This window comes from Lissotriton helveticus, chromosome 3_2, assembly GCF_964261635.1.
Source record: "Lissotriton helveticus chromosome 3_2, aLisHel1.1, whole genome shotgun sequence".
In the NCBI taxonomy this organism is placed as follows: Eukaryota; Metazoa; Chordata; class Amphibia; order Caudata; family Salamandridae; genus Lissotriton; species Lissotriton helveticus.
The window spans coordinates 196,004,791-196,018,967 of NC_136062.1; the positions used below are offsets into that span (position 1 = coordinate 196,004,791).

At 39.6% G+C, this 14,177-nt stretch overlaps 1 long non-coding RNA gene across 1 annotated transcript in view; it reads right to left on the bottom strand.

Moving 5' to 3' along the window:
• Nucleotides 1-343: 343 nt before the first annotated feature.
• LOC144826572 (uncharacterized) overlaps nt 344-14,177 on the bottom strand; it is a 203,999-nt gene continuing 190,165 nt past the window's right edge. The window contains exons 2-4 of the long non-coding RNA XR_013609858.1: nt 1,376-1,465; nt 811-872; nt 344-478 (exon numbers count right to left, since the gene is read on the bottom strand). This is a non-coding gene — a long non-coding RNA (uncharacterized LOC144826572). The remainder of the gene's footprint in view (nt 479-810; nt 873-1,375; nt 1,466-14,177) is intronic.

The following is a 14,177-nucleotide window of genomic DNA, read 5'->3' on the forward strand; positions in this document are numbered from 1 at the left end:
AGTTCCTCTCTATTATCCTCAAAATTCATTATAGATCTCAAACTTTAAGTTTCCTCAGTAATCTAGAAGTGAAATGATTTTAAAAGTGTGCATGCAGCCCACAAAATACAGCAACAAATTGTAGGGATTAAGGCAAAAGAAAGCCTGCACCACCATTAAATGTCACACAAAATAAATTTATACAGAAGGTGCTAGTACCTAGGAACACAATCCCTATACGAACCAAAGAGGGAACTGGGAGATCTTGGTTACCTTAACAAATTTCACAAAAAATGGTCTGCACCCTTTAATGATTTAGTACATATGTCACATCTTACAAATAAAGATCTTATTAGAATAAAGGTATTTCAGTATTGTCAGTTTTCCCAAGAAATAGTAAACGGAGGCTTCCTCAATTCTTGTTCAATTCTTTATTTAATTTTCTTCATGAAAAAGCAGATAGCCAACGCGTTTTGTCCGTTACCGGACTTCTTCAGGGCTATAAAGAATATAAAAATAGACTTACATAAAACACTTATTTACAAATATGTACAGACATAATTTACATATCACGTATTTACAAAAGAAAAAAACAGATTTGACAAATTCAAATATCCATTGTCAATTTTTTTTAGCAGATTTGCTTCTATTCAGAATTTTTGGGAAAACAAAAACAAAAGCATGGCACAGTTTTTAATAATATGTCTCTTAGATAGATAAGAGTTCAAAATCACATTTTAATGGTTTGCAAAATACAATAAAATTTATACACAGTCATATACTAAACCTCAAACTACAAATGTCTTGAGGATAACATTTGTTAATCTATACCTGATTAAACTTCATGAGCATCATGGAAATGGTCCCTTCCTTCTTGGAGACTGTTATTCAATCTGTAGGAGCAACAGTCCCCATTATTAAATGTACTGAAGTCTAAATAGATATAAACACCTCCATATCAACCTTTACAGTTGTGACTAGAAGCGAATTATGTGGTCTCACAACAGTTAATTACATAACCATATTCATGTAATCTCTAATACTACATCTCCGGTCTAGTCAAACAACATTTGAAGTTAAAAACTCTCGTGGCACAAAGCTTCAGTATCTACAGTCAGTCTTAACGGTGCTATTCCCTAAGAGCAATTTGTTAAACACTCTAAAGTTACTGTGTCATAGTTCATTATTTAATCAACAATTTCATCGGCGGATGCATGATCAACACGAGATAATGTTTCTTTAATCTAATCTTATATTCCCATATAGATAGCAGTTTTCCTCTATTGAATATTATTTAAGAGCCACACATTGGCACAAAATTCCATAAGCAGTCTAGTGATTTTTATGATCACCATATTTCACTAGTTATCATGGCAAACCATTACAATATACTCACAATTTTGGGTTTATTTGTTGATAAGCTTCTTGAGAAAAGCACGATAAATTCACCTTTATTATATGTTTATTTTCCAGCCAAGTGTAAAATCTAAAAAGTAAACACATAGTGTAAGTTTAGGCACCTATTAAAGTTGTTTCAAATACCAAATCTATTTTATACAAAGTTTTGTCAGTGTAGACTGCCTTTCTGGACTGTCAAGTATGACTGTTGGGCAATGAGACACATAATTTTCTCATTTTAACCTCAGACAAAACCATTCTCCCATATACATATTTGTGATTTACCCCTGCTATATACCATGGATGCTTACGGTAAAACTAGTTTCGTGAGCACAAGTCAATTTTGAAGCTCACATCAGAGTAAGGGCATTACTGGCGGCCATTTTTAAAGAAATCAGAAACATATTATTGCTGTTATTATTAGCAGTCTACAACCTGCAATATAAATTTGTTCTAAAATTACAATAACATTGCAGTCACCACAAAGCTCACGGTAGTCTAAGACTACACATATGTAATGAAAGCTAATCAGTATACGACTCACAGCAGCAATGTTAGCGGCCATCTTAAAGAAATCAATCGTTTTCCGCGATGTCCCGCAAGTAGTAATGTCACTGGTAACTTCAATATCTTTCAAGTTTATTGACCACCCAAAAGTATATTTTAAAACATTATTAAATTACAATGGCAAGGTACACCCCCATAGTACTACTCTAACCCCATGCAAGCGCCTTTACTTACCGCAATAAGTATGTATCAAAGTCACAGTGTGGTCATCTGGTTTACCAGACTCCAAAGACTCCAAGTTTTTATACGTTTCGCGTGACTGATTAATGAACCAGTTAAAGAATAATTGGTTAAAGTTCAAGCCGATTGAAAGCAACAAAGGTCGCGATGTGATGACACCTACGTGCATTGCTAATACCGGCGTCATTTTGAAATATGCAAAAATTCATTTCAATTGTCGAATAAAGATACCAAACACAAGTCTGGAGACAAGAAATCACACAGATTTTAACAGTGATCTCTTCTATCATTACTGCGAACCTTTTAATGAATTTCGTGCCACTGGCTGAAAAAGCGATATGTGTCTGTCAAATATTTATAATCCGGTAGATTGTAGGTTTTTAAAATGACCCAATAAAATCTAATGTTGTAACTGGTCAAATAAGAGAAACATACATCAAAAGATCCCTCCGATCGAGAAGCACCACTGATCACATTACGACTACATTTACGTGCATTTCCTAACATCTGTGCCATTTTAAAGTGTCCAGAGACTAGCCTTGAGGATCAGTTGAGTATACTAAACAAAGATTTTAGAGTCAAAAGATCACATGGATTTCAACAGTGATTTCTATCGTTACTGCAGACTACTTAATGAATTTTACATCGCTTACTGTAGGCTAAGTAAGCGAGTGTCAAATATTCAAAATTAGATAAATTGTGATCCCCGTAAAGTTACCAAGTGGAAACTGATTGTGCAACTAAATAATAGGGAGATCATACATCATCCCACAAGTACAAGAACCCGCCAGTCCTATGTGACTAACATCCTCTTTAATTTCTCATTTCTTCGCCATCTTTGAATGGGCAGTTCATAGCGAAGTAGTACAATAAACAGTGGAAAGAGGTGTATGAGAGAACATATCAGTCATAGTTTTTCATCAGCTTGAGATGGGTCTCTTTTTTGAAAGACAACAATATACATCTTTTTACAGTTAATACAATGATTACCCCAAAATAACTCACATTATATATACTCTGCTATCAGGTCACAATATGATCTACAGAGGGAGCTAGAGAAAATGATGAAACTCGTTAAACACATTAAGTCCCTGATTTACTGATCTAAGTCTACATATCCAGCGTGATTCTCTTTGTCTTAGATGCACCGTCCTATCACCACCCCTAGGATTCAGTTCAACGTGATTTATAGCATGAAACCTGATGTCACTATCTGCCAGATTCATGAAAACCATATTCTGTGAATTTTAAATTGCGATTAATACCGAATCGCAATTTAGAATTCGCAGAATGGGATTCATGTAAATGTGCGAGAAAATATAGCGATTCGCATTCGGCCGCAAAAGCCGATAGCGATTATTCTGAAATCGCTGAAAAATCGCAAAATCGGTCAAATCCCGTGTTGAAATTGCGATCTCGCTATTAGCGAGATCGCAAATTGCGATCTTGCTATTAGCGAGAGCGCAAAAACGGGAAGTCGCTTTTCGAGCACTGTGATGTCATCACAACCAGGAAGCAGGCAGTTCCCTCCCTCATTCTGAATACTGAGGCAGAATTGGAAGCAGCACTGCTCAGAGCTCCACTCCAACCACCTCCAGTTATTGTATTTGGATACTGCAGACTGCAGCAATGCCACAGGAAGTAGCAGGGCCCAGTGACACAGGGAGAAAGCGCAAAATTAAATTCTCCGAACAGGAGCTGGAACATCTCATTGATGGAGTCTGTAAAGACCATGATAGACTGTTTGGTAAGGACTCCAGGAGGGTGCCAGAGGCCGAGAAACGGCGACTGTGGTTGCGCATCCGCGCAAAAGTGAACTCTGTTGGACACAGAGATCAATTGACGATCTCAAAAAGAGGTGGTACGACCTCCGAGGTCGTGCCAAGGAGAGGGCGGCCGAGAGGCTGGGTGAGCGCCTAGCAACAGGAGGGGGAGAGCCTACAGTCCTTCCCAACACCCCATTGGAGGATCGTGTAGAGGACACATTGCAACCTGAGGCATGCGTGGGGGTAACCCGGCTGGACTCCTCCCGACCCACCCAAGACAGCCAAGGTAAGTGCCATGCGACTGCGACCCTGTCCCCTAACAATGGCCATGACCCTATAGCTACCCATAAGAAATCCCAGTCATGCAGCCCATGCACACCAGAATATCCCTATAGCATTGTGGGACATGTAGTCTGACCACAATATACAAAAACTCCCATACAGCCAGACATGTCCTAACTTAGTCAATGCAACAGCCAGTCAGGGAATTGTAGCAAGCATGCATGTAGCAACCTTCCATGTGAAAGATACATGTAATTAATCAACATCCACTTTCCATCACAGGTGGCGCTGATAACACCAGCAGCGACAGTGAAGGGCTGCAAATTGATGAAACACATGAGGATCCTGAGGGTGAGGAAGATACATCCACACAACCAGCTCCATCTGGCAAAGCACCAGTGCCAGCAGGCGTACCACTACCTGCAACGCCAGCTACAACAGGCGCACCACTATCGTCAGCTGTGAGACCCATGCCAGTGGCATCGTCAACACCAGCAGCTGCAAGACCACCGACACAACGCACACCTACTGTGCCCACCCAGCCCAGCAGGCAGGTCAGGCAGCGGCGCCAAAGTACACCACGCACCGGCAGGAGGGGGATGACTGTGCTTGTTCCAGGGCTCTCAATAGAGCGCCGCATGCTGCGCATACACCAATTACAGGCACAACACCTTGCAGCTATACACCTGCAGCTGCACAACACAGGCAGGAATGTAGCCCATCTGTCCGACCGGATGGACAGAATGACCACAGCTATGGAGGCAAACACTGCCGCAATGGTTAGCCAGCGAAACCTCACCCGCCGCCGCCACCGCCAGCTCCTCACACGCCTCTTGGCGTACACGCGCTCCAATTATGTGATTGGCAACGCAACGTCCCAGCTGTCCCGTAAATCATTGGCCGTGCAACTCCAGATGGTCCAATGCTGTCAGGACGTGGCACGGGCACTCGAGCAGGTAACCACTGCTGTTCAGGCTCTGCAGCCAACTGGCCATGCAGGAGGGGATGACACAAGTGAGGGGACATCTAGTCACAGCAGCCTGTCTTCGTCACAGGTTAGTGTTCCACGCCGCAGCAGCAGGCCCACTGCGGCATCACCTGCTCAGCCGGAAAAAGAGCTCGAGAGGCGACTGGGAGCTTTGCGCCGGGGCGCCAATGACGTTAATGCTCATAGGACGGGGACATGCTGCTGACATAAGCATGCCCACTACAAAATCTTGAGTAGTATGACGCAATACTCCTCATATGTTACTGTTTGAAATAATGCCATATTATTGTGCAACCAACAATAATATTTATTCACTAATAGTACATCAGACTCATGTCATTATTTACATTGTCATGCATGAGTGAAGTGTTGGGTGAGGGGAGTGGGTGCACTAGAAACAGTTCATTGTGATTTGGTTGCGCCGTCTGTGTCCTTCGGCGGGATTTTCCCCGCGTGCATGATGCGCATGTGCAGGTGGGCGGTGGTCCCCTTCTGACTCACTGCCAGATATCTCTACAGGTATCCGGCGCTTGGTAGCAATGTTGTGTAGTATTGCACCCACGGCCACAATGCGGCAGCAGACCTCAGGCTCGTATTTGATGGCCCCACCAGTCTTGTGAAGTATGCGGAATCTGCTCTTCAGAAGGCCAAATGTCCTCTCAATGCAATTTCTTGTGCGTATGTGTGCTGCATTGTAACGCCGTTACTGTGGTGTTGCAGGGTTGAGGAGGTACTCACGGAGAGCGTAGCCACTGTCACCTGAATGAGAGGAGCAGAGGGTGAGTGCCTGTGCTGCGCAGCTACATCATCACAGTGTAACATTGTGGGGCATGTGTACTTACTTAGTAGGTGTCCTTCGCCAAAGTCTCCCCTGGCCAGTCGTGTACGGATGTCGCTGTGCCGGAATATGAAGGAGTCATGTGTGCTCCCCGGGTACTGTGCCACTATGTCCGTGATGTATGTCTTAGCATTGCACACCATCTGGATGTTGAGGGAGTGGTAGGACTTGCGGTTGCGGTACATGTATTCCGTTTGTGCTGGTGGGCAGATGTGGATGTGGGTACAGTCAATGCATCCTATCACATGGGGAAATTGTGCAATATTGTAAAATTGATGCTTGGTCTCATCCAAGTCCTGTTGGCTGGTGGGGAATGTGATGTAGTGGTGTAGCCGGGTCAGCATTGCATCCAGGAAACTCCTTAGGCAGCGGGACATGGTGGGCTGGGATATCCCCCCTGCAACTGCGACTATCCCCTGGAAGCTTCCGGAGGCCAGAAGGTGCAGGCTGCACAATACCTGGACATGTGTGGGCACGGCATTGGTCCTCCTTGTTGGGTGCTGCATCAGGGGGTCTAGGTCCTGGATTAGCTTGATGATCATTGGCCCATTCAGGCGGTACTTAGTGTATATTTGCTCCCTGGTTTGGCCCAGAAGGGTGACCCGCTGGCGGAATATCCGCTCCTGGATCCTACGTCTGTTCCGTGCTGCTCGCTGTAGCCTTCGCCGCCTGACCACCATGTGGAGTCCTGGCATTGTGAGAGTCCTGATGCTGCAGCTGCATCTCCTTAAGTGTGTTTGGTCAGGCCTGCACCTGTTGCTACTTAGAAAACGTTTCTTTAAAAAAAAAAATTATTTTCCTTACTGGTTACCACCTGGTTTGGGTTCTCCTTAAATTGCGCCTCGCAAACTTCGATTTTCGGGTTTTTCGCAATCTGCGATTTTACATGAATAGTGATTGCGATTTATGTGCGATTTCACAGTTTTATTCGCAGAATCCATGGTTTCTCGCAAATTCAGATTCGCTAATGGGCTTCTTCCAGGATTCTGCGATTTTTTTTTTGCGAATTCGCAAATCTTGGTTTTACACTGTCTTGAATTCCTTTTCATCAAATTGCGATCGCAATTGCATTTTTGCAGCTATTGCGATCGCAATTTGGCTTCATGAATCTAGCTGTATGTTCTGGATGACATTCAAAAATGTGTTGTGCCACCGGACTACGTGCATCACAATTCTTGATGCTTTTGACATGTTTTTGTATCCTTGTTTTCAACGTACTAATGCTACTGCCCACATAGATCATTTGACAGTGCCAAATAATCACAAAACTGCATAAGTAGTATTGCAATTAATAAAGCCTGTAATCGAGTAGTTTGTAGGTCCATTGTACTTAAAGTGCACGGTCTTATTAACCCCAAATTTGCAAATTGAGCAATTGCCACATATGTAAAAACCCAAAGGTTTTTCAGGTAGCCAAGTGCTTCTAGGTGTAATTACTGGTTTTATTTAGCTTGGGCAAAGAAGATTTTTTATTGTTGTGCCTTTTTTATAAACAACCCTCGGGCGTTTGGACACAATATCCTTAGGAACTGTATCAGATCGTAATAGACGCCAATTTTTTCTTAGTATGTTGTACACATGGCTGCTGTATATGCCGTATTCAGTTATGAAAACACATTGTTGTTGATAAGCGGTATCTTTTTTATTGGTCTTTTTTGCATATTTCAAAATGGCTCCGGTATTAGCAATGCACGTAGGCGTCATCACATCGCGACCTTTGTTGCTTTCAATCGGCGGGAACTTTAACCAATTATTCTTTAATTGGTTCATTAATTAGTCACGCGAAACGTATAAAAACTCGGAGTCTTTGGAGTCTGGTAAACCAGATGATCACACGGTGACTTTGATGCATACTTATTGCGGTAAGTGAGGCGCTTGCATGGGGTTAGAGTAGTACTATGGGGGTGTACCTTGCCATTGCAATTTAATAATGTTTTAAAATATACTTTTTGGGTGGTCAATATACTTGAAAGATATTGAAGTTACCAGTGACATTACTTCTTGCGGGACATTGCGGAAAATGATTGATTTCCTTAAGATGGCCGCTAAGATTGCTGCTGCGAGTCGTATACTGATTAGCTTTCATTACATATTTGTAGTCTTAGACTACCGTGAGCTTTGTGGTGACTGTAATGTTATTGTAATTTTAGAACGAATTCATATTGCAGGTTGTAGACTGCTAATAATAACAGCAATACTATGTCTACAAGGCATTGCGGTATGTTTCTGATCTCTTTAAAAATGGCCGCCAGTAATGCCCGTACTCTGATGTGAGCTTCAAAATTGAATTGTGCTCACAAAACTAGTTTTACCGTAAGCCTCCATGGTATACAGCAGGGGTAAATCACAAATATGTATATGGGAGAATGGTTTTGTCCAAGGTTAAAATGAGAAAATTATGTGTCTCAGTGCCCAACAGTCATACTTGACAGTCCAGAAAGGCAGTCTACACTGACAAATCTTTGTATAAAATAGATTTGGTATTTGAAACGACTTTAATAGGTGCCTAAACTTACACTAAGGGTTTACTTTTTAGATTTTACACTTGGCTGGAAAATAAACATATAATAAAGGTGAATTTAGCGTGCTTTTCTCAAGAAGCTTAACAACAAATAAACCCAAAATTGTGAGTATATCGTAATGGTTTGTCATGATAACTAGTGAAATATGGTAATCATAAAAATCACTAGACTGCTTATGGAATTTTGTGCCAATGTGTGGCTCTTAAATAATATTCAATAGAGGAAAACTGCTATCTATATGGGAATATAAGATTAGATTAAAGAAACATTATCTTGTGTTGATCATGCATCCGCTGATGAATTCGCTTTCTAGTTACAACTGTAAAGGTTGATATGGAGGTGTTTATATCTATTTAGACTTCAGTACATTTAATAATGGGGACTATTGCTCCTTCAGATTGAATAACAGTTTCCAAGAAGGAAGGAACCATTTCCATGATGCTCATGAAGTTTAATCAGGTATAGATTAACAAATGTTATCCTCAAGAAATTTGTAGTTTGAGGTTTAGTATATGACTGTGTATAAATGTTATTGTATTTTGCAAACCATAATAATGTGATTTTGAACTCTTATCTATCTAAGAGACATATTAATAAAAACTGTGCCCTGCTTTTGTTTTTGTTTTCCCAAGCATTCTGAATAGAAGCAAATCTGCTAAAAAACTCTTGACAATGGATATGTGAATTTGTAAAATCTGTTTTTTTCTTTTGTAAATACGTTATATGTAAATTATGTCTGTACATATTTGTAAATAAGTGTTTTATGTATGTCTTTTTTAATATTCTTTATAGCCCTGAAGAAGTCCGGTAACGGACGAAACGCGTTGGCTATCTGCTTTTTAATCAAGAAAATTAAATAAAGAATTGAACAAGAATTAGAACATTGGAATGTTGGGAGCTCCATTGAAAACAATGGAGTGCTCTGTGCTTATAATGGCTGGTATAAGCCTGGACTTCCAACATTCCAATGTTTCTTTGTTCACAGCTCTGGCTGTGAACAAAGGCTTCAGGGAGCCTGAGGAGATTCCAATCCCCTCACGCTTCCAAAAGGCTTTGTTTTTTTTGTTAGAACATTCTGTCCTCTAGTGACAGAATGTTCTAATAGCCTTATAGCCCTTCGTAGATGGGCTATACCGCTATTAAAGTCCCTCTCCCTTGTTAAAGGCCCTCGCCTTCGGCTCGGGCCTTTAACGCTGGAGAGGGCCTTTAATAGCCGGTATAGCCCTCTACGGCGGGCTATAAGGCTATATTGAGGAAGCCTCCGTTTACTATTTCTTGGGAAAACTGACAATACTGAAATAGCTTTATTCTAATAAGATCTTTATTTGTAAGATGTGACATATGTACTAGATCATTAAAGGGTGCAGACCATTTTTTGTGAAATTTGTTAAGGGAACTAGGATCTCCTAGTTCCCTCCTTGGTTTGTGTAGGGATTGCGTTCCTGGGTACTAGCACCTTCTGTATACATTTATTTTCTGTGACATTTAATGGTGGTGCAGGCTTTATTTTGCCTTAATCCCTAAAATGTGTTGCTGTCCTTGTCATTTTTAACCTGCTTCTTTGCTTGAAGGTCCATCACTTGTTCTAGGTGCCCACCAGAGGGTTGATGTTACAAATATCGATGTTCTAAATATAAAAAAAAATATTGACTACAAAAATATCGACTCCAATTCCTTAACAGGTAAATGCAAAAATATCTAATCATATATTGAGGTAAAAAATATAGATGTAAAAAATATTGATTTAAAAATATATATAAAATAAAATAATATATACTAAATATAAATAACAAACTAAATTACATTTAATATACATTTTAACTAAATAGAACAAATAAACGTATTTAAAAAATATATATACACATTAAATTGTATATATATTTACTTAAACATACCTTATTAATTATTGTTTTTATTTGATTTTTAAACTTTTAAATTATATAAAATAACATATCTATTATATATATATATATATAGGAGATTAATTCAAATTCATGCACAATGAGTTCCCTATGTTACCAGTATTCTACCTGATTCCAAAAATACATAAGAACATTTCGCCTATACCTGGCAGACCAATAATTTCTGCCATCAAGAGTGTAGGAGAGCATGTCGGACAGTACATTGACTTTTTCTTACAAGATCATGTAAATAATTTGCCGAGTTATGTTCGTGATACAAGTGACTTCTTACAGAAAATAGATGCAATTGAGTGGCAAGAGGACATGCTTTTAATAACTTTGGATGTCGAATCTCTTTACACCAGTATAGCGCATACTGATGGTTTAAATGCTGTAAAGTCACTTCTTGAGTCAGAGATCGATTGAATATTATGAGCATAACAAAGTGATTTTAAGTCTAATGGAATGGTGCCTGAACAATAACTATTTTACGTTTGGCAAAGATGTTTGGAGACAGTTGAGGGGTGTAGCAATGGGGGCCTGCTTCTCCCCCAGCTATGCGTGCTTGCACGTAGGCTGGTGGGAGGAGCAGGTCCTGAATATTGCACACAAAACATGGATGAAGGAGAAAGTTATCAAATACTTGAGGTATATTGATGATATTTTCATTGTGTGGCAAGGAGATGCAGCAGAAGCGGTCTCTTTTATTAGAGAAATCAACAATAACTCCCTGAATTTAAGATTTACTTCGCATATTAGTGCATCACAGGTTGAGTTCCTAGATGTTAAAATTTATATTGATGATTCCAATAGACTCCAAACCACACTGTTTAGAAAACCCACCGCAGGAAACACTACTCTTCATGCCTCCAGCCTTCACCCCAAGCACACTATTAATAGTATTCCTTTTGGTGAAATTCTGCGCCTCAAAAGAATCTGTAGTTCTGCAGATGAACTAGATAAATGTGTCATAGAACTGTGAGACCGATTAAAAGACAGAGGATACTCACATACTGTATTCGACCAGGCTTTGGCTAAAGCTAATATGAGATCCCGGCAGAGTCTCTTTCCTGACCCATTAAACCACACTAACTCTAGAGACGCAGAACAGCCAGCCAATACAAATACATGTCCAAGGTTCATCACAGCTTTTAGTGATCAAGAAAAGACCATCAGAAGGATCATTAATAAAAACTGGCCAATTGTCCTTACTGACAATATATTAGGAGCTATTTTGCCATCTAAACCTACTGTCACCTTTCGTAGAGCTCGCAATATGGGAACAATTCTTGACCAACCTAGTCCTGAATTAAAGCAGAAACCCAATTGGCTGGCTCCGGCAGCAGGATTTCGCAAATGCTCCAGCTGTCGTGCCTGTAAGTTTGGAGTTAACAAAACTCATTACTGTACTCCCTTTAGCTCTGAAGAAATTCCAATAGTAGGTAATCACACCTGCAAGTCGGAATTCGCTGTATATGTCCTGACGTGCACCTGTGGCCTCAATTACATCGGAAGCACTAAACAACAGGTGCACGTCAGGATTTTGCAACATTTAAGAGCTATTTTACACAGCGACCCCACCTACCCTGTGGCCCGCCACTTCGAGCTCAAGCATAATAAAGATATTAACTGCTTGAAATATTACGTAGTGGCAGCAGTCCCGAAATCACGAAGGGGAGGTCATAGAGAACTAAAACTACGGCAATTGGAATCTAGTATGATCCTTGAATATGATAGCAAATGGCCTAATGTGCTTAACAACACTAAGGATCTACACACGTTCCTATAAAATGATGGCAACTCTTACATAATTTGTAATATCCTGGATAAATTTCTTTGAAGCACATTACATCTACCCCAGGTAGTCAGGTTTCCTGTTTCCTGGGGACCTAAGTATGTATTGATATATCCCACACTTGCTTCAGTGTTGACAGAATTGTTCTTGATTTTCCCTTCTGGTTAGTCAGGTTCCCTGTTAGCCAGATGGGATTTATTCTCAGTCCTTCTGCATTTTTCAACATGTGTAAATATATTAAATATCCTGTTTTTTTTCAAATTTCCTATTCACTTTTTAATATTGTTCTTAGCCACAGGGTGTTTTAAACAGTTATTTATGATAAAGTCTGTGTTCATTATGAAATGTTTTAGGTTATGCTTTAATACATATTGAAATATGTTCATATTCTATTAATGGTATTAATTGCATTCAATCTATTTATTCATATATATTTATACAGGTAGTTTTATCTTTGACTGTAGCACTTTATTCTCTAATGTCGACACATGGCACTTTTTCCAGTTCTGCACTTTAGACATGCATTGTTTTGCACTATACTATTCACTGTAAAAAAGCGCTTTCCCACATAAGTCCTCCTTGACAATATGTGATGTACGCAATGGTATACAAATAAGAATTCTTGGTTTACATAATGTTTTTTCAAAAACATCTTCTAGGATTTATCCCCTAATAATTGAAGATTCCCAAGAATAAGCTTATAAAGAAATGTTAAGTTTATTTCTTTTTTTGCGTATTTTGCACAGTAATGTTACATAACAATGGATATATTTTCTATGTCTATGGTCACATGACTGGATCAGAGGGCTGTGTTTGCGCAGTCACCTAGCACTATAAAATTGCAAAAGTTACAAACAATTGTTGCATGTGAGCAAGGGCTTACACAGCCCGAAACGCGTTATGCACCTTCTCCCAGCTGTATTTGAATAAAGAATACCTGTAACCGATCCTGTGGTCCGTCTCCTATGTAGCGCTTCGTTGGTCCAACTGGATTGTGGCATGGAGGAGTTTTCTGCATATATATATATATATATATATATATATATATATATATATATATATATATATATATATATATATATATATATATATACATACATATCAATAATTAAAAATGAAAAAAAAAATGCTATAATAAATAAAACATTAAGCTATTAAAAAAAAAAGAACCTACATTTCCCAATACAATAAGTACAACAGTAGGGAAAGTGTTGGATAGCGGAGGGGTAAAAATTACCATTCCCACTCGAGTGATAGCAACATTCGGGAACAGTAGGGAAAGTGTTGGATAGCGGAGGGGTAAAAATTACTAATCCCACTGCAGTGAGTGCAAAAGTAGGGTAAGTGTTGGATGGCGGAGGAATTAAATTTACTATTTCAACTCCTGTGAGTGCAACAGTAGGGCAAATGTTGGATAGCAGAGGGGTAAAAATCACTATTCCCACTCCAATGAGGGTACCAGTAGGGAAAATGCTGGATAGCGGAGGGGCATAAATTACTATTCCCACTACAAAGAGTGCAACAGTAGGGAAAGTGTTGGATAGCGGAGGGGTAAAAATTACTATCCCCTCTGCAGTGAGTGCAAACGTAGGGTAAGTGTTGGATAGCGGAGTAATTAAATTTACTATTCCAACTCTAGTGAGTGCAGCAGTAGGAAACATGTTGGCTAGCGGAGGGGTAAAAATTACTATTCCCACTCCAGTGAGTGTAACAGTTGGGAAAGGGTTGAAAAGCGGAGGGGTAACAATTACTATTTCCACTCCAATGAGAGCAACAGTAGGGAAAGTGCGGGATAGAGGAGAGGTAAAAAATACTATTCCCACTCCAGTGTTTGCAACATTAGGAAAAGTGTTAGATAGCGGAGAAACAAAAATTAGTAATAACACTTAAACAATTGAAAAAGAACAAAAATATTACAACATTTAAAAAATCATAAAAATAAAGAAACAATATTTTGAAAA